The following is a 22,495-nucleotide window of genomic DNA, read 5'->3' on the forward strand; positions in this document are numbered from 1 at the left end:
GTATGCAGCAGTTTACCCAACACAGAAATGCAGTCACCTCTTGTGTGGATTGCAGTAACTGACAGTGCAAAGCAACACTAATTCAGTAGTTTAGGACAGATAATGAAGAGGAATTCCATATTAAATATACACAACTCAGAAATATCTGTGGGCTGTATTATAACAGTTTAAAAATCAAAATCACTTGACATTACAGCTAAACAATTAAGGTTTCTAGGGAGCAAGAAGAGTTTGGCAGTCAGAAGACCCACTATTGTTTCAAGCCTCCAAAGCTTTTAGCATGTAGATGCCTGTGATGTATTTAATTGTTAATATGCCAGCCTCGGACAAACAAATTAGCAGAACAGTATGAATAGCACACTTCGCTGGTAAAAAAAAAAAAAAGTGAACAACAACAAAACTCTGTACCATAGTGTAGTTGGATCAAATACCTTCTCTGTTAAAGCAGTTTAGCGCTCGGGGCATACTGAAAACTGTAGAAGGGAAATAAGGCTGATGAAAGCTTTGTGTTGGATTTACAGCTGGCACAGAGGATTTAATTAATTTAATAGTGTTTATTTAGCTCTTGTTTTTCATAAACACAAGTTTAACTTTGTAAGACCCATGGAAAATGCCTTAACATTGAGTAGTTTTCATCAAAAGATGAATAAAAGCTAACTAGTGGGATGTATGAAGCGTTGCTGTAGCTGTGTCAGTCCCAGGATATTAGAAAGATAAGGTGTTTGAGGTAATATCTTTTATTGGACCGTCTTCTGTTGGTGAGAGAGACAAGCTTTCGAGCTACACAGATGTGAAGAAGAGCTGTGTGTGAGCTCGAAAGCTTGTCTCTCTCACCAACAGAAGTTGGTCCAGTAAAAGATATCTCATGCACCTTGTCGAACTAGTTGAATAGCATATAATATACAGTTATAACCAAGGGAAAGGAAATGTTATACAGAATACCAAAATAGAGAGGCTTATGGGTAGGATTCCTGACAGTTTATTATTTTTCCCAGCCTCAGATTAAAGAACGTTGGAGCCTCAAACACTAAGGCCTGGTCTACACTAGCAGGTTATGTCGAATTTAGCAGCGCTAAATCGAATTAACTCTTCACCCGTCCACACAACAAAGCTATTTAGTTCGACATAGAGGTCTCCTAAATTTGACTTCTGTACTCCTCCCCAACGAGGGGAGTAGCGCTAAATTCGACATGGCCATGTTGAATTAGGGTAGGTGTGGATGGAAATCGACGCTAATAGCTCCCGGAGCTATCCCACAGTGCACCACTCTGTTGACGCTCTGGACAGCAGTCCGAGCTCGGATGCTCTGACCAGACACACAGGAAAAGCCCCGGGAAAATTTGAATTCCTTTTCCTGTCTGGGCAGTTTGAATCTCATTTCCTGTTTGGACATCGTGGCGAGCTCAGCAGCACTGGCAACGATGCAGAGCTCTCCAGCAGAGATGGCCGTGCAATCTCAGAATAGAAAGAGGGCCCCGGCATGGACTGATCGGGAAGTCTTGGATCTGATCGCTGTGTGGGGCGATGAGTCCGTGCTTTCCGAGCTGTGATCCAAAAGACGGAATGCAAAGATCTACGAGAAGATCTCCAAAGCCATGACAGAGAGAGGATACAGCCGGGATGCAACGCAGTGCCGCGTGAAAATCAAGGAGCTGAGACAAGGCTACCAGAAGACCAAAGAGGCAAACGGACGCTCCGGATCCCATCCCCAGACATCCCGTTTCTACGAGGCACTGCATTCCATCCTAGGTGCGGCCGCCACCACTACCCCACCACTGACCGTGGACTCTGAGGATGGGATATTGTCCACGCCCGCTTCCTCTGAGATGGTAGTGGACGGGGAAGAAGAGGAAGGAGATGAGGAGGACGAGGCAGTCGACAGCGCTTACAACGCTGATTTCCCAGACAGCCAGGATCTCTTCATCACCCTCACAGAGATCCCGTACCAACCGTCCCCAGCCGTTAACCCAGACCCAGACTCAGGGGAAGGATCAGCCGGTAAGTGGTTTAAACATGTAAACATTTATTTATAAAAGAATATAAATATTAACTGTGGCTTTTTCATGATTAGATTGTCCTAGGCACTTTAAGTTCTAGTCTTTGGCAGTGCAACTGCTGCAAAAAAATCTAACAATGTCCGGTAAATCTTGATTGGTTTGCCCTAGGCGCTGTACTGTTTAGCCCTTGCCAGTGCAGCTACAGTAAAATTCGGTCAATATATCCGGGGATAGAGCAGAAATCCTCATGGGACATCTCCATGAAGCTCTCCTGGAGGTAATTGGAAAGCCTTTGCATGAGGTTCCTTGGGAGAGCGGCCTTGTTGTGTCCTCCGTAGTAGGAAACGTTTCCGTGCCAGGCTACCATCAAGTACTCCGGGATCATTGCCTTGCACAGCATGGCGGCATACGGCCCTGGTCTTTGGAGGCTTTCCCAAAGCATGCGTTCTTTCTCGCTGTCAGAAATACGCATCAGAGTGATGTCGCTCATGGTGACCTGCTTTGAATTAGGGCAATGTTAGTATTGGGACTGCTTCCCTGTTCCTTTACAGAACTGTAACCGCCGGTTTACAGCCATGCGGTGGAGGCGGGAGAGGGGCAGCATAGAGGGATCTTTCCCGGGGACAGCCGCGAGGGGGTGGGACAGGGGCAGAGTTAATGCTTGCTGGATTGCTGGCAGCAGGAACTGGCCAATGCTTGCAGCATTGCTTTGAACGTGAAAGTAGGGCAGTGCTATTATGAAAGTTTTAAGCTGCCACAAGTCTACGGCTTACCATGTCAGCCCGCTACCCAAATTCTGCTGTGCTGTTCCAATTCTGTGATCTGCACTGCAGGACCCCAGGGACTGAATGCGAAGGCCGAAAATTCGACCTTGTCCTGAGTGCGCATGTGATAGGTGCTGTGAATGGTCTTTTTCACAGAGAAAGACTATTTTCTTTGTTCACCCAAAAATTTATCTTTCTGAGGAATTCACTCGCTTTTTCCCATCCCACAGCTGTGGCTGTCTCCCGACCTACCCTGTCATCAGACTCCCAGAGGCTGTCGCAGATTAGGCATAGACGAAAAAGGACACGGGACGACATGTTCTCAGAACTTATGGGCTGCTCCCGAGCCGAGTCAACACTGCAGAGTCAGTGGAGGGAGAACTTGTCCCAAATGCACCGATCACACATGGAACGGGAGGAGAGGTGGTGGCAGGAAGACCAGCAGGCGACTCAAACACTGCTTGGACTAATGAGGGAGCAAACGGACACGTTCCGGCGCCTTGTGGATGTTCTGCAGGACCGGAGGCAGGAGGACAGAGCCCCGCTGCAGTCTATCTGTAACCACCGTCCCCCGCCACAAAGTCCCATACCCCCCTCACCGAAAGTACCAAGAAGGAGGGGCTGCAGAGCCCGTGAAAACTGTCACTCTACCCCTGCAGACTGCTCAAGTGGCAGAAGGCTGTCATTCCCCAAAATATGATAAGTCCTTTCCTTCCCCCATCACCCAAGCCCCCATCCCAGTTTCATTGTCCATTTGCTAATAAAAAATACGTTTCTGTTAATTGCTGTTTCCATCATGTTTTTTTAGAGGACAGTCTGTTTTAAGGGGGGGGAAAGGTGGTTGGTACAGACACGGGGGCAGGTTCAGCAGCAGGTCACACACACAGTGCAGTCACTAGGCACCCTGGTCAGTCTGGGAGGTGGTTTTCATTGTCTGTGTGTGTGTGTGGGGGGGGGGGCATGAGACTTTGTGGCGGGGGAGGGCGGTTACAGATCTTATGCAGCGGTCCTTATCCTGGATCACAGAGCCACGCAGCAGGGAATCTGTAACCGTCCTCCCCCTGCCACAAAGTCACATAGCCCCCACACACAGAGTCCCGAACAGGAGGGGTGGCAGGCTCTGTTCAAACAATCAGTCCGCCAGTGCGGACCACTGTAGAAGAAGGAGCCTGGCATTCCTCGAGTTTAGAAGCGTCCTTTGCATGAGTACACTACACCCGCTCCCCACCACAGTCTGCGTCCCAGTTTCAACACTTTACCGCGAAAACATAATAAATAAAACGTTCATTAACAAATTTTCAGTGATTTTATTTTTAAACGTGTGTTGGAAGGGGGTGAATGGGGTATGAAACTGGAGAGGATTGTGAACAGTCACTGGGTAAAGAAACGGGGGCAGGTTCAGCTTCTCTGTAAACCAACAAAATTGTCACAGGTTACCCTGCTCACTCAGGAACCTAGCTTTCAAAGCCTCCCGGATGCACAGCATGTCCCGCTGGGCTCTTCTAATCGCACGGCTGTCTGGCTGGGCGTAATCAGCAGCCAGGCAATTTGCCTCAACCTCCCACCCCGCCATAAAGGTCTCCCCCTTGCTCTCACAGAGATTGTGGAGCACACAGCAAGCTGTAATAACAATGGGGATATTGGTTTCGCTGAGATCGGAGCGAGTCAATAAGCTTCTCCATCTCCCCTTGAGACGTCCAAAAGCACACTCCACCACCATTCTGCACTTGCTCAGACGGTAGTTGAAGAGTTCCTTTTCACTGTCCAGGGTGCCTGTATAGGGCTTCATGAGCCATGGCATTAGCGGGTAGGCTGGGTCCCCGAGGATCACTGTAGGCATCTCCACATCCCCAACAGTTATTTTGTGGTCCGGGAAGTAAGTACCTTCCTGCAGCCGTCTAAACAGACCAGAGTTCCTGAAAACACGAGCGTCATGAACCTTGCCCGGCCATCCGACGTAGATGTTGGTAAAACGTCCCCTGTGGTCCACCAGTGCTTGCAGCGCCATGGAAAAGTAGCCCTTTCGATTAATGTACTGGCTGGCCTGGTGGTCCGGTCCCAAGATAGGGATGTGAGTTCCATCTATGGCCCCACCGCAGTTTGGGAATCCCATCGCTGCGAAGCCATCTATGATCACCTCCACGTTTCCCAGGGTCACTACCTTTGACAGCAGTACATCAACGATTGCCTTGGCTACTTGCATCACAACAACCCCCATGGTAGATTTGCCCACGCCAAAGTGGTTTGCGACTGACCGGTAGCTGTCTGGCATGGCAAGTTTCCAGAGGGCTATGGCCACTCACTTCTGGACAGTCAGGGCTGCTCGCATCCGGGTGTCCTTGTGCTTCAGGGCAGGGGACAGCAACTCACAAAGTTCAAGGAAAGTTCCCTTCCGCATGCGAAAGTTTCTCAGCCACTGGGATTCATCCCAGACCTGCAGCACTATGCGGTCCCACCAGTCAGTGCTTGTTTCACGTGCCCAGAATCGCCGTTCCACGGCATCAACATGACCCATTACCACCATGATGTCCACGGCGCGGGGTCCCGTGCTTTGTGACAGGTCTGTGCCACTCTCAGACTTCATGTCCTCATCGCGCTGCCGTAGCCTCCTCGCCCGATTTCTCACCATCTGCCTCTGGAAAAGGTGGCTGATAAGGTGCAAGGTGTTGACAACGGCCATAACTGCAGCGATGGTCGCAGCGGGCTCCATGCTCACAGTACTGTGGCGCCCGCGCTGTCACTCAGCAGAAAAGTGCGCGAACTGATTGCCCACCGGCGCTTTCAGGGAGGGAGGGCGGGAGTGACGGTTGGATGACGACAGTTACCCAAAACCACCCTCGACACATTTTTTCCCCCAGCAGGCATTAGGGGCTCGACCCAGAATTCCAATGGGCAGCGGGGACTGCGGGAACTGTGGGATAGCTGCCCACAGTGCACCGCTTCCAATGTCGATGCTTGCCCCGTTAGTGTGGACTCACACAGTCGAATTACTGTCCTTAGTGTGGAAACACACGTTCGACTTTGTAATATCGATTCCACATATTCGATTTAAGTGACATCGAAGTACTCTCGTAGTGTAGAGATACCCTAAGAATATTGGGAACTTCCCACCTTCCTTAAAGCACCTCTGCCCCATACATAGCCCACCCCACATAGATCCCAGAATGTCCCTCTCTCCCCCCCCCAACATCCACACCCTCAAGTGCCCCTCCCACCCCATTCCACAGACATACCCCTGAATACCCCTCCCACTCCACATATATCCCAACAATCTGCCACCACCCTCCATTTACGCTGACAGCCCCCAACAGCTTAGATCCACTGACCACAGCCCCCCAACCTCACTCTCCCAACATTCCCCACTGGCTTCCAATCCCGCAGACTCCAAATCACTCCCCACTCACTCCATAGCCCACCAACAAGTCGCCCCCAGGACAAGAGGGGTGGCCAGGCCAAATATGAGTGTATGGCATTGCAACCTGGAGCAAGGAGGGGTCGCAGCACCACTCAATTTTGGTTTTGTTTTTTCCCCCAGTGGTTGGGGGGGCCCTGTACAAGTGCACTGTACAAGTGCACTGAGGGCTAATTGGTTAATCTGGACCTGATTTATTCCTATTCCAATCACAAAACTCTGGAAGCGCCTGAATTTGAAATCACAAACAAATTCTACCCATTAAGCACATAACTCTTGCCATGCTACCTGCTACTTCAGAATATACAGAAAACATGGTGCCCCATATTAACAACCATTTATTTAAACACATTTGTTTAAATAAAACCTTCTCAATAAGACATGATCTGTTTATTGTATTTCACTATGGTGATTAGCAAACAGTCAAAAGATCAAATATCTAAAGAAAATGGAGAATCTGCACCATGTTTTAAGTAATTAAATATAATTAGAATTCAAGATGAAAGCGAGGAGTGAATTTAGAGACTAATAAGTCTGATGTATATAATGCTCCATACTCAACATTGAAACAAAGTGCAGTACAGAAAACATTTCTTCTCAGCAAGAGCAATGTTGGTCTAAGTCTCTACATCAAACCAAATAAGGACTAAAAACAGGATACAGGAGAGAGAGATGCCTAAACCAAACTCTCAGATCTATCTCTAAGTATTGTCTTACTTCCATTTCTCTTTGCAAAACCTTCCATCTCAAATTATATCATACTTTTGTTTCAGAATACCCCTGATGTTATGTGATTACATTTTGTTAAGTATTTTAAAGGTAAGAAAACCTGGGGAAGAGGAGCTAGATATTGTGCATAAATTATAGTCATAAAACTTTTTTTAAATTGGCAATGTAACAACTGCATTGTACAATGGCAATGTAACAATTTTTAGATACATGTAATTAAAAAAAAATTGTACCATTAAAGAACCTATTCAAACTCAAACAAAATAAGGTCTGAGGATGTTCACAATCCAAATCCAGAGGTGCATTCAAAGTTTATAAACAGACCCTATCTTTGGGTTGTATCGGGGTTTTTTTTTGGCTCCAAACCTGCAAAAACACAAGGAATATGCTTAACTGCAAGCATTGGCGTAGTCCCTGTGGTTTCAAAGACACAGACTCATATTGGCGACAGGGCAGATGTGCACAATACAATTGGCAACTCCAGAAGGCATTGTGACTCAAGGAAGAACAGTGCCCCCTGGAGAATCCTGCTGCGCATAGGCAGTGTGGCTCTTGAGCCACAGTTTAAAATGGTGCAGCACATGTTCCCACATTGGCTCTACCTCTCCCTGCCTGTTATGAGTAGACTAGGATTTAAAAGTGTGCTGTCAGATCATGGTAGCTAGTTTGATTTCACTAACACCTTCTAAAAATATAGTCTAACGAGGCCTACTCACACTTTTAAATCATAGGCAAGATAAGGAAGGCTACCCTACTGTATTAGGCTAACGTCCATCCCTGTGCAAGGGCAACATGGTTGTTTAGCGCATTCTTAATTGTCTAGTCTACTGTTAAATGTCTTCAGTGACAGGACTTACGTGACATGCAAGACATAAGTAGACAGATGTTATTTAAATAAAAAATTAAGTTAAGTATTATATATGGATGCCAAAAACACTGGGGTATTTTAACCATTATCTTTTTAAAAAATAAATCCATAGGGCTTCACACTTCACCAGGAGAATTTTCAACTTCTTAGAAAAGAAAGAAGTTCAAGTTCTTTTGGTTCTAATTTTAGTTAGTTGAGTTTCCTCTTCATTTTTAAAGACTGTGTCTTTGTCCTTTTCAGCTGTGACAGGGATGAGAAAGATTCACAATTAAATATATTTATGGCTTTCAAGGTTTTTCTTAAAAAAATTCTTGTGGCTTTATAACATTTTTTGTAATGTCTCTTTCATCTTTGCCTATAGATTTTTCTCTCTGAGAGAGAGAGCAGTGGATGTCCAGCTGCACTACTTCTACAACAATGCATCACACAGATAATAGGAAGCACTTAGCCAGAGAGCTCTTTGATTTAATATAAAAGGCTCATGGGTTTTTGTTACAAAGCGAATGGGACACTGTAAATTTGACTGCAAATACTGTACTATAGGCAGACGGCTAACAGTTATAGAATTTCTGTTACCATCACAATTAAAGGGTTGGATAATGACCTTACTTACTATTTGCATTCTATTAGAGTGTACTTAATTATAGGTATGTACCAGTGAAAGGCTAAAAGTAATGCTAAAGCTGCAGTGTGGGGTGGGTTTTTTTGGAGGGGGGGGGGGGGGAAAGGAGGTAATTTAACTATGAAGTGAGTTACTCCAGACTGGCTAGCTCTTATGATTAGAAATGTATAATCCTAGCATCTTGATGGAACTATACACCTCTACCTCGATATAACGCTGTCCTCGGGAGCCAAAAAAATCTTACCGTGTTATAGGTGAAAACGCGTTATATCGAACTTGCTTTGATCTGCCGGAGTGCGCAGCCCTCCGCCCCCCCCCCAGAGCACTGCTTTACCGCGTTATATCAGAATTTGTGTTATATAGGGTCGCGTTATATTGGGGTAAAGGTGTATATTACTGTGTACTTCAAAGATAAATTTCTTTCTGCGTTCTTCTAGTGTGTATATGTACCATAGTTCTCTGCAGGAAAGAATCAGAACTCCTGAACTGTGCACCATCAATCCTATAATTCTAACAACTAGCAGAGATTTTCCTTTATCTCAGTTGATAGGGGCCTGTACTTTTTGAGCAGGAGGACCTAAGTTTTGCCCCTACTGCTGCTTTGAGATTCCAGCTGCTCACAGAATACAGCATAGTGACAACCATGAACTCCTAGGTGGCAACAGATATAAAGATAGGTACTCTTTGTTTGCTCTTCTCCACTCCTCTGAGTGAGTTCTTGAAGATAATTGTTAACAGTTCCAAGATTGCTTCAGCTAGTTCCTAAAGTACCCTAAGATGAACTTCATGAGGCCCTGCATACATATAACTTATCTAAATATTCTTTAACCTGTTCTTACTCTATTTTGACTTGCTTTCCTCACCCTTGTTAATATTGTGTTGAGTACCTGGTCAGTGTTAACCCTTTTAGCAGAGACTAAGCCAAAGTAGTCATTAAACATCCCCAGCCTTCTTGATGTAATCAGCTATTAACCCTCTTTCCCCATTAAACAGAAGACCTGCACTTACCTTTGTCTTTCTCTTGCTCATAACATATTTAAAGAACCTCTTCTTATTACCCTTGATGTCTCTTGCTAGGTGTACCTCATTTTGTGCCTTAGCCTTTCTGATTTTGTCCCTACATGCTTGTGCTCTTCTTTTGTACTCCTCCTTAGTAATTCGTCCATGTTTCTACTTTTTCTAAGTCATCAACGATCTCCTGATGGAGCCATACTGGAATCTTAACATTCTTCCTCTCTTTCCTTCTCATTGGGATAGTTTTCAGGTGGGCCTTTAAATATTAACTCCATGAGAAAGTGCCAGCTCTCCTGAACTCCTCTTTCCCTTAGATTTTCCTCCCACGGGACCTTACCTACCAATTCTCTGAGTTTGTTGAAGTCTGCTTTTTTGAAGTCCATTGTCCTTATTTGCTGCTCTCACTTCTGTTTTTCCTTAGAATCATGAAATGTATAATTTCATGATCACTTTCACCCAAATTGCCTTCCACCTTCAGATTCACTACCAATTCCTCCCTTTTGGTCAGAATCAAGTCTAAAATGGCTGTGCCCCGGAAATGTCCTCCACTTTCAGAAACAAAAAGTTGCTCCTAATACATTCCAAAAACTTATTGGAAATTTTGTGTTTTGCCATATTACTTTCTCAACAGATGCGTGGGTAGTTCAAGTCCCCCCTTACTACCAGATCTTGTGTTTTGGATATGCCAAATACTTCATGCACCTCCTCTTTATGATTTGGTTGTCTATAGTAGACCTTTACCATGATGTCACCCCTATTTTCTACCCCATGTATCTTCACCAAGAGACTTTCAACTGGTCTGCCTCCCACCCTCTTCTGACTTCAGAACAAGTATATATATTCCCGATATATAATACACCTCCTTCTCCCTTTTTATCCTGCCTGTCCTTCCTGAACAAGCTATACCCCTCTGTACCAATATTTATCCCTCCAAATCTCTGTGACAACAATTAAGTAACAATTTACTAATTTAATGTACTAATACTTCCAGTTCTTCCTGTTTATTCTCTATATTCCTTGCATTTATGTAGACATGTAAGATGTTGAGCAGATTTAGGGACAGGCCCTATGGCCTTTTCAAAGGGAAGGAAGGTACAATCCACACATTCTGTAGGGGGATCTCTGTGATGTGATTTATCATGGGAGGTGGCTTTACTTAGGCTGAGACCTTTTCAGTAAGTGTGGATTCTGTTATTTGTATTGTTTATTCTTTCAATTTCTGTTGTGTTTAGCATGTGTTATTCTTGTTATGCTCTGCATGATACTGGCTCTCGATTGTGATCAGCCTACGTTACTCCTGTTATGTTTTAGTCAACATACTTTTCCAAAGGCCAAGTCTGCACACTGTTGATTTGTTATCTGATACAGAATGCAAGGACAGAGGGAGAAGGCAATTTCTTTCCATGCTACAGTTTACACAGTGTTGGCTGTATCTTACATATTTATTTTAATCATTATTTCTGGCATGATAGACAGCTTGATAAAAGGAAACAAATTTTCAAAGTTAATGCAAACTTTGACATAACATCTTAAGAATTAAACAGTGCTTCCCAAATCAGTTTGGCTGCATTAAGGACCTATAAAAAAGATTTGAAGCTGACAGAAGAACTTGATGTCCATCCAATATTTCCCACTGTTATAGTGCCAGGCTAAAGACAACACAATGTGATTATCAATGGGAAGACAAACCTTTTATGGATCCTGAAGCATGGTTAGAGTGAGAGTATTCTATACCTTAGATAGCTGACATGGTATCTGTCACATCAGAGTGACACAAATGAATAATCACAGAGAACACTTGAATTTCTCTAGGAAACAAAGAAACACTTTTAATGAGTAACTGTGGAGCTCTCTCTAGCTTACATTTTACCAGGGTTGCTTCCATGGGAACCAGGTATTTCCAGAGCAGTTAGAAACCATCAGTTGAAGATGACAAGAGCAGGTAGAGAATCAGCCTCAAAGAAAAAAAAAATTCTTCCTCTTGGCTTGGAATGCCAAGGTAAGGAGGCATCTGACAAAGGGAAACACTTGGACAGGTGAAAGTCAGTGAGCAAACATGTAAATAAAGAAAGTGGGATTAAAGGAAGACTAGGAATGCAAGAAAATAAAACGAGTTATAATCCAGTGCACATGGCTTGAGAGGAAATTCACATCCTGATTCTGCAAACTGCTCCATGCAGCCATATTCCTGTACTACTGTGGAGCCCCTTTTTAGTCAGTGGAAGCAGGAGTCTGCCTGTATGAAGCTATTTCTAGGCTCAGGGCCTAACTTTGTACTTATACACTTAAGACTGAGAAGTTCAAATATCAGAGGGAATTGCTCATTTTACACCCATCTAAAGATATAATTATACAATGTTTATTTATTGCCACTTACTTAAAATGCACATGATGCCCATGTCTAGGTACATGTACAAGGAATAAAATTGAGCCAATAAAATCTATTGTCTCAACTATATCTATATATATAAAAACACTTCAATGAGGGACTTACTGCACAGATTATTTTTTAATATTGAATTTGCAAATGCAAGCGAAGTCAAAGTCTGTCCTTAACTTGCAGGCGTCTGAAACCAACAGGCAATGTCGGTTTAGTACCTACAGCACATTGTAAACTGCAACACTATCCTAGGGTATAATAGATAAAAGCAACAAGTGAATGCCAATCATAGCTTTACAGTTCCAGGCTTTCATAGTTGTATGTCTCAGCTTTAGCATTATTTGAATTCAGTGATTTTTTTGTTTTGTTTTTACTTTCTTTTTGTTTTGTTATTGTGCAGTTTATAAAATAATTCATTATAATTTTAATAAAAGTTTGCATAAGTTTTCTGCCACTGGAATTGTTGACTACAACGGAAGCTGCAGATGGATGTCAGAGTTCCCACTGTTGTTCCACAGTGCAGAGAACAGTGAGGCAGAGACTCACAACTACTTGCTACAAAAATCAACACATGACAGGAAAAGACTGAGGCTCTAATCTGCATTGAATGATTCTTATGATATTCAATGGTTTCATAGACTCCAACAAGTGACCAAGAAAACTAGGGACATAGTGTGCTGCCTCCAGCTTCAAGAGACAGTAACCATGACTTAAATAATACTTTATGACAATAATATTATGTTTCAAGTCGAGCCAAAGAACCTAAATCCTCTGTCAAACAAAGGAAACAAAAGAGCGATCCACTTCAGCACTAAAGTAAAAGTAATTGCTGACAGCAGCTGCATTTTCACAGTTTTAAGATCCCAAATGTTTTCAGTGAGCCTCAAATGATACTAAATATTTCAGGGATATGAAATTGGTTGTAAAGAAGGATCACAATATCCAAACCAGTCTTATTTCCACTTTTGTTGCAACAGTAGGTTCAACTAGAACTATCAAAGTAACCAAAAGCAAAGAGAAAAATACTGTTATATTGAATATAACAATGCTCCTGGTTATCTATTTAAACTAATATTTAGGAGTGAAATCCTACCAAAATCAAGGTCTGGACTCACTAGTTAATATTGTTTTAAGCAACAAAACCTAATGATTTTTCACCTTCATATTGTTGAACTGTCTCTCTGGACAACTTTACACTAGGAAACACTGAACCTGACAGTCAAGAATCCATAATGCAAAAGGAAAAATAGCATACAATGGCCCCAGAAGTGAACTGGCAAAACATACACCAAAATCTGGGAGCAAATACAGTGGAACCTGTTTATAGATAAGCAAAACTGCAGGAAAATCTCAAATTTCTTCAGCACTTTTCATGCCTCTTATAGTGTCAATTCCTTAAGTCCTTGCCTAGCCAAAACCTGAGAGAAAAAGAGAGCCACATGCCACAAAGAAAAAATAACAATTTAGCCTAGAGGAAGGTGTGCACAACGGGCAGCCAAGAGACCATGTACAGTTCACAAGCTCATTACTGACACCAATGCCTCATATCCCTACCTTAGGAGGCAGGCAAATATCTTTCACCCATTTTACAAATAAAATAACTTCAGAAGTTGCACAAGGTCACTTCAGGCTATACTGGAAATAGAATCTAGCTTTCTAATATTCCAGACCTAAGCAGTCTCACCCATTTTTCCACACTGCCTGTGAGAATGGACAGAATGTGCCAAATCTATTTGCTTGGCCATGTCTTCTGTAACCACTGCTCTAACCACTAGACAATACTTCTCCCAGGGTCAAACACAGAACCCAGAAATCCTGATACCCAACATTCTGCTCTATAGCACAAGAAGTCTACCAGTTACTCTTTAGATCAAGCAGAAGGAGTCCTGGATTCAGACCTGGATTATGGATCTGAAAGGTCCTAGAATTAAAATTAGCATGTGATGATGCTGTACATAAAGACTGTATCATATTACAATCACATAAGAGGGAAGATTTAAAGATGAAAGGTAACTTTAATTCTGGTATTTCTTAATTTTTGTTGCTTGATTTTATAATTTTAACTTGTTTTTAACATCTTTTTCGTATGTGATTGTAATATAGCATGCAGGTGCATTACTAGTGAACTACAGATCCTTTCATCCGTAGGTCACTGGTATATGCTTAAGCCCAGCCTAGCATGGATTCAAAACTGTTCCCATCTAAATGATGTTTCGTAACCTTCTATACAAGATGAGTTTGGTAGGTTTTATTTTGAGGCTCCTACAACACAAACCAACCACCATGCTTTTCCCTAACTGGTAGACGGTACAGAGAGGCCAAAAACTGCACTGGCCCTAGAACCTGAAATATATCTTTTATCCCCTAGAGAAAGTTCCCCTGAGATCAGGGTTCAGACATACTGACAGGATATCATGTTTGGGAAATTTGTCTTGCTGCTGCCCTGTAGATAAAGAGAGGACTGCATTCCATAGGGCTGTAAACGTAACACCTTTCACCAGCACTAAATCCGCGCAGCTCTTTTTAAAGAACAAATGTATTGTTCTATGCAAATTAACACATTATGATGGCGCAAACCTTGGCAGCTGTGCCACTGTGTTGACAACCTTGGAATGCAGAGACATAAGTGCTTTACTGCGTGAGCAGGAGTAAGGTGGAGCCTCTGGTTCCCAGTGTTGCGGGTGGTGAGTCAAGGGGAGCTGGCCTTGCTATAGCTGCTCCCCAAAACATAACCAAATGGCCACCAACCCCCCCCCCTGCTTTGGCAGGATTAACGTGCTTTCCCATTCTGGCTCCCTCCAGTCTGACATCCAGCTCCTTCACCAAGCAGATTATTTCTACCAGCATGGAAGGGGCAGTGGATGTACAGAGCTCAGTGCTGGGTCAAGATCTTAGGCAAAAAAACACCTGACTGCCCTGCCCTGAAATCGCTCTCAAATTTTAGTTGTGGAGAGCTTCAAGAGAGGCTCTTCTTTCTCAGGTTTGAATGGAAGCCAGAATTAGGGTAGACATTTTCTACCCTTGCCCTTCACTCATGAAGATTTGCTGGCATATATATATAGGTGCAACTGCCAGCCAGATTCTGGCTCATTGTTTTGAGTTGATGCACAATTCCTGTTTTTGTTAATGGAACTGAGCACAGAATTCTCCATAAACAGCGATGGATATCTGGTAAAGGGTTTGTGTTTTATGGTTTTAGTCATAGGCCTGAAATAGCAATGAAGAGTCCACGATAAAAGCAAATTTGCAACAGAGGGTTTTAAAAATGCTTTTTTTCTCCATGCACATTCATTTTTTAGCTTTGTTTTATATCTTCCAATAGATACTTTGACACAAGATTAAAACTTATCTGTATGGTTGAGTTCTGCCTATTTAGCATAGCTTCAACAATGGAGGTCAGCAGGAAGCTGGAATGAACACAACTCAATTCTCTCCCTGCAGAGTGCCTTCAAGTTCCGTGCCAACCTGCTGCTCAGATTATCAGAGTACAGACCTTTCAATAGAAAAAGGCATGAGAGAGCAAACTTTTAATAGTGATACATCCAGAAAGGGGAGACAGGGAGTGGAAAAATACAGTAACATTACACACCACTGGAAATAAAAAGCACTTAAAATAGTCCGTGAAAAGAGAGAAAGATGTGGGATTAGAGAGTGCCCAGTGGGAAGAGACTTGAAAGCAGAGAAGAGAAAAGGCTCTCCAGAAGAGATGCAGGGCAAAATGCAACACGAGACACTGAGTTAAGCAAGCTTGGCAATAAGAGTAATGAAGAAAAAAAACATGTCAACAAACTTGTTAACAGGGTGCATGGCCACCTACTTGCAAAGATGAGGATAGAAACACATGAGGTTTGCAAAATTTATCTGAGTAGTAAACATCTCTTAAGGGCGGGGGATACAATTATGGCAAAAGTAAAAGCCACAACCAGCACTTCCTTGGAAACAAAAGCACGTTTCATCAGTTAGGATTTCTAATTTCAGATTAATTACAAGGCTGAAAGGAAATAAGTTTTGCCCTAACAAAGTGTTCCTAGGAGCTTTCCTGACATTTAAGAAGGTTAGTAACAATAACTTCCTGCAAGGAAGCAAATGAAGCCGTACTGATCTTTACAGGTATTTTTGTACATGCTTGATTCCCATCTGGATCTCTATACATATAATGCCAAGAGCTTTCAGTTTCCTCTTGCCTTAAAAAAATAATGTTGATGTAGTTGCATTCTGGGTTTTAGTTCTATCCTTTTCCAACTGTTGACCACTAGTGGTATCTTTTTTTCTAATTTAATATTTTGATAAAATAGATGGCAGACAACAATATCACAACCCTCATCATGTTTTTGACTGTGCCAAATGAATTTATATTAAATCTGATCTAGAGCTATGCTCATAACTCAACTTATGTCAGTCTCATACTCTATTCCATTCTCTAACTGAACAATGTAACAAGTGGCCATTTACAAGGACTTTAGCCTGTGAAATTTATTGTGCTCATTTGATTGTCATGAGATATGACATCAGAGAATGCTTCTTACTTGTGGGCGCAAACATACACATTACTTAGTGGCCAAATACAGACATAATTTAGAGATTTGAGAGGATGTCACACTGCATCAGTTCTGCAGATTCACACAGTATCAGTTCTGTTTTCATTAGAATACCTTGAAAGTGGTAACTGGGATATTTCTTCCACTTTTGGCAGCTCTTACATGACCAAGAAGAAACTGTAAAAGCAGATACAATTTCTGGTACATAGTAACTACCTCCAGTAACCACCTCCAGTAACCAGGGTTTCCAGACTTTTCAGGGGGCACCCGTAAAAGGAGAGGTCATCTTCTATAACACTATAATTATGCAGTGGGATGACATACTATATGGGCTTCCATAGGCACTTCAATTCAGCATTTCAAGCTAAATCCAATAATTATTGCCAGAACCTGCCTGCCTAGCAGCTGCTAATTAAGATCATACTCTCATGCATTTATTGCAGAGCTTGCTATTATGTTGTAGTCTATGTCATCCCTTCCAAAGGGGTGAATGTATAATTAATTTATCAACAGACCTGAGACATTTTTCCAGCACCAGCCATTTTTACATAGCTTTTGCAAGACACACCATCAGAAGGCAGAATGTAATTGACAAAAGCTCCACTAGCAATCACAGGAACTGCCATATTTTACCTTCACTGTAAAGAAACAGAACAGCCGCTGTAGGATTATACCTACTATAATTCATGTACAGATGTTCCTTTTCTCTGGAAAGTTTATATAAGTATGGACCTCACAACCGCAACAGTTTCTTAATTTTTTCATTGTTAAAATTTTCATCCCTTTTGTCTGAACACAGAAGTGGCAATCCAGCTGCTGCAATGTACGTAATTAGTGTTAGATAGCCAAGGTTTAACCAATTAAATACTTGTAGGGACATACATAATTATCCTGATTTGCAGTGGCACAGGGGCTATGGATATTAAAACTAGCATTCCCATCTAACTAGCTCAGAGGTTTGCATTCTATTAACTCCAACAGTTGTGAATTTTGTATAATTTTATTGCACGCAGTATGGCTGACCAGATAACAGATCAGTCTGATGACTTCATGGCTTTACAAAGTTGGATCTATGCCAGCAACATTTGCAAATGATATTAGAACCCAAGAGTAGGGCTAACAGCCGTTATCACTTATGAAGGTCTGTTCAAGTTCAAGAGGTTGTCCTTTGAGCTGTCTTCAGCTTCCAGATAATGAGACGTCTGATCTGGCATGGCTCCCTGGAGTTGTAATTCATCTTGATTATATTGTGAGGCATAGAGTCACTTCAGAGATTCGTCACAATTTCCGTTAATTCCTGTTTTCTCATGGCCAGATCAGTATCAATAATAATGAACATCTCAGAAAATTAATTACTGTGCATTAAATCAGAGAAATACCAGCTCGCTCAGTCCAAAATTGAACAAGTTAGTTATAATGTCATAGATAGGATTGTAGATTGGTTCAGCTAGATCAGTGTAGTTAGGGTAATCCGCTGGCAAGCCACCAGACAGTTTGTTTACATTTGCATGGCCGCCCACAGCTCCCAGTGGTCGTGGTTCGCCGTTCCTGGCCAATGGGAGCTGCGGGAAGCGGCGGCCAGCACATCACTGATAGACAAAGACACTGAAATCAGGAATTTGAGGAAAGGAGAGATACTGTGGGATTATGGGAATTTAAGTAAGGGATGGATCAGGTTCCGTAATGCTGCCCTACAGTCACAGCGTGGAGAGGAAACCAGGCCAAACCAGAACATAGTTGCAGCAACTCTGGATGAACCAGAGAGTTGTGCCTGTCCAGGATCTACAATCAAATGGATAAGGAGGCAGGTAAAGGGCCAGAAGTACTCTTCCCCCGGAGTATGCGAGCTGCCATACCAAATGGGCGTTGAGAGATCAGCCATGGTGTCGCACATACCCCAGTTGACAGGAATGAGGTTCCTTCCCTGAATACGAACAGACCTTCAAGTTGGTGCTACATGTTGTTTCCTGTATGAAAATGGTTCTTCAGTCAATCAAAGATGTATTAGGTTGGTTTCATCCATCACAGACTTAATAGTAATAGCATCTCGTTGAAGGTCTGGTGGAGCCATGTGCACTAGCACATACAAACCGGAGGTTGGTGTACAAGACAAGCAGCTGCTAATAATACAAGTGGCCAAATTCAGCTCTGTGTTGACAAACTGAGCATGGCAACAATATTTGGTCAGAGCAAACATCAGGGCCAAATCAGATGTGTGGTGCACTGAAGGGTCTGCTCCCCAGGAAGTTCCTGATAGTTTTCATATCAAGGCAGTAGAGGAAGAGATCTTTATTTTCAGGTGTTCCAGTTGAGACTGATAATGTCAAGTTTTACTCCCAAGTACACCTCTACCTCGATATAACGCTGTCCTCGGGAGCCAAAAAATCTTACCGCATTATAGGTGAAACTGCGATATATTGAACTTGCTTTGATCCGCCGGAGTGCACAGCCACGCCCCCCAGAGCAATGCTTTATCGCGTTATATCCGAATTCGTGTTATATCGGGTTGTGTTATATCGGGGTAGAGGTGTATGTGACAACTGGTTGGAATGGCAGTAACCATCCTTGTACACTGATCGAGATGGATCCATTGGTAAGACGGCTGTTTAGATGGAAAGTAGTTGCCACTGTTTTGGTTTCATTAAGAATTAATCTCCACTGCTGGAAAAAAAGTGGTCAAAATGCCCATGTCTTGACTGAGATTCCCTTCAATCCTATGGAAATTGTTTCTAGTGTCAGCAATACAGATGGCATCAGCATACACATACTTCTTGGCCTCCATTTCAGGAAGGTTGTAAGTGTATACATTGAACAAAACAGGAACCAAAACTGATCTCTAAGTAAGGCCATTGTGGAGACATTTAAGACAACTGATTTTATCCCCGACTTGCAAGATGAAGCTTCAGTTTCTAATGTTTTCTTGGATGAATTACACTATAGACTTACAAGGAATAACTTGCAGCAGCAACCACACATCACTGAACAAAACCACTAACCCAGGAACCTATCCTTGTAACAAACCCCGATGCCAACTCTGTCCACATATCTATTCAAGTGACATCATCATAGGACCTAATCACATCAGCCATACCATCAGGGGCTCGTTCACCTGCACATCTACCAATGTGATATATGCCATCATGTGCCAGCAATGCCCCTCTGCCATGTACATTGGCCAAACCGGACAGTCTCTACACAAAAGAATTAATGGACACAAATCTGACATCAGGAATCAAAATACTCAAAAACCAGTGGGAGAACACTTTAACCTGTCTGGTCATTCAGTGACAGACCTGCGGGTGGCTATATTACAACAGAAAAACTTCAAAAACAGACTCCAACGAGAGACTGCTGAGCTAGAATTGATATGCAAACTAGACACAATCAACTCCGGTTTGAATAAGGACTGGGAATGGCTGAGCCATTACAAACATTGAATCTATCTCCCCTCGTAAGTATTCTCACACTTCTTATCAAACTGTCTGTACTGGGCTAGCTTGATTATCACTTCAAAAGTTTTTTTTCTCTTAATTAATTGGCCTCTCAGAGTTGGTAAGACAACTCCCACCTGTTTATGCTCTCTGTATGTGTGTATATATATCTCCTCAATATATGTTCCATTCTATATGCATCCGAAGAAGTGGGCTGTAGTCCACGAAAGCTTATGCTCTAGTAAATTTGTTAGTCTCTAAGGTGCCACAAGTACTCCTGTTCTTCTTTTTGCGGATATAGACTAACACGGCTGCTACTCTGAAACCTGTCATTATGCAAGGCACTGCATTTAGCCGTATGGAATGGAAATCCATCAACCTCATGAAAAAACTCGTACAGATACAGACAGACATCATCTTCCTTTCCAAATGCAAGCAGATGGACATCATACCAAAAGGACTAAAGGTAAAAAATCTATTACAATCTACATATCACACAGACTATGCTGAGAGACTGTGTCACACACTCTCAAAGAAACTGCGAAACCACCTGATCAGCATCCTATACAGCAAACAGGGAAAGATTAAGAATGAGCTCTCAGAGCTGGATACTCTCATAAGAAACCAACCTTCCACACAAACTTCCTCATGGATAGACTTTACAAAAACTGGACAAGCCATTTACAAGACAAACTTTGCCTCTCTACAAAGGAAAAAGGACACTAAACTATCTAAACTGCTACATGCCACAAGCAGCCACAACAGTAGTTCCCTTAACCCACCCAGCAATATTGTTAATCTTTCCAGCTATACTCTTAGCCCAGCAGAAGAGTCTGTCCTATCTCGGGGCCTCTCCTTTTGTCCCTCCAGACCCATGAATATGATACAGTTCTGCGGTGACCTAGAATCCTACTTTCGACGTCTCCGACTCAAAGAATATTTCCAACATACCTCTGAACAGCATACTAACCCACAGAATCCTCCCTACCAGCACTACAAAAAAAAGGATTCTGCGTGGACTCCTCCGGACGGTCGAAACAACAGACTGGATTTCTACATAGATTGCTTCCGTCGACGTGCAAAGGCTGAAATTGTGGAAAAGCAACATCACTTGCCACATAACCTCAGCCATGCAGAACACAACGCCATCTACAGCCTCAGAAACAACCCTGACATCATAATCAAAAAGGCTGACAAAGGAGGTGCTGTCGTCATCATGAATAAATTGGAATATGACCAGGAGGCTGCTAGACAGCTCTCTAACACCACATTCTACAGGCCATTATCCTCTGATCCCACTGAGGATTACCTAAAGAAACTACACCATCTGCTAAAAAAACTCCCTGACAAAGCACAGAAACAAATCTGTACAGACACATGCCTAGAACCCCGACCAGGGGTATTCTATTTGCTACCCAAGATCCATAAACCTGGATATCCTGGACGCCCCATCATCTCAGGCATTGGCACCCTAACATCAGGCTTGTCTGGTTATGTAGACTCTCTCCTCAGACCCTACGCTACCAGCACTCCCAGCTATCTTCGAGACACCACTGACTTCCTGAGGAAACTACAATCCATCGGTGATCTTCCAGAAAACACCATCCTGGCCACTGTGGACGTAGAAGCCCTCTACACCAATATTCCACACAAAGATGGACTACAAGCTATCAGGAACAGTATCCCTGATAATGTCACAGCTAACCTGGTGGCTGAACTTTGTGATTTTGTCCTCACCCACAACTATTTCACATTTGGGGACAATATATACCTTCAAGTCAGCGGCACTGCTATGGGTACCCGCATGGCCCCACAATATGCCAACATTTTTATGGCTGACTTAGAACAACGCTTCCTTAGCTCTCGTCCCCTAACACCCCTACTCTACTTGCGCTACATTGATGACATCTTCATCATCTGGACCCATGGAAAAGAAGCCCTTGAGGAATTTCACCATGATTTCAATAATTTCCATCCCACCATCAACCTCAGCCTAGATCAATCCACACAAGCGGTCCATTTCCTGGACACTACTGTGCTAATAAGCGATGGTCACATAAATACCACCCTATACCGGAAACCTACTGACCGCTACACTTACCTACATGCCTCCAGCTTCCATCCAGGACACACCACACGATCCATTGTCTACAGCCAAGCTCTAAGATATAACCGCATTTGCTCCAATCCCTCGGATAGAGACAAGCACCTACAAGATCTCTATCAAGCATTCTTAAAACTACAATACCCACCTGCTGAAGTGAAAAAACAGATTGACAGAGCCAGACGAGTACCCAGAAGTCACCTCCTACAAGACAGGCCCAACAAAGAAAATAACAGAACACCACTAGCTGTCACCTTCAGCCCCCAACTAAAACCTCTCCAGCGCATCATCAGAGATCTACAACCTATCCTGAAAGATGATCCTTTACTCTCACAGATCTTGGGAGACAGACCTGTCCTCGCTTACAGACAACCCCCCAACCTAAAGCAAATACTCACCAGCAACCACACATCACTGAACAAAACCACTAACCCAGGAACCTATCCTTGTAACAAACCCCGATGCCAACTCTGTCCACATATCTATTCAAGTGACATCATCATAGGACCTAATCACATCAGCCATACCATCAGGGGCTCATTCACCTGCACATCTACCAATGTGATATATGCCATCATGTGCCAGCAATGCCCCTCTGCCATGTACATTGGCCAAACCGGACAGTCTCTACGCAAA

At 43.0% G+C, this 22,495-nt stretch overlaps 1 protein-coding gene across 3 annotated transcripts in view; it reads right to left on the reverse strand.

The window, feature by feature from the left end:
- SYN2 (synapsin II) overlaps positions 1-22,495 on the reverse strand; it is a 468,511-nt gene that overhangs the window by 152,368 nt on the left and 293,648 nt on the right. The window lies entirely within an intron of this gene.

This window comes from Chrysemys picta, chromosome 7 (assembly GCF_011386835.1).
Source record: "Chrysemys picta bellii isolate R12L10 chromosome 7, ASM1138683v2, whole genome shotgun sequence".
In the NCBI taxonomy this organism is placed as follows: Eukaryota; Metazoa; Chordata; order Testudines; family Emydidae; genus Chrysemys; species Chrysemys picta.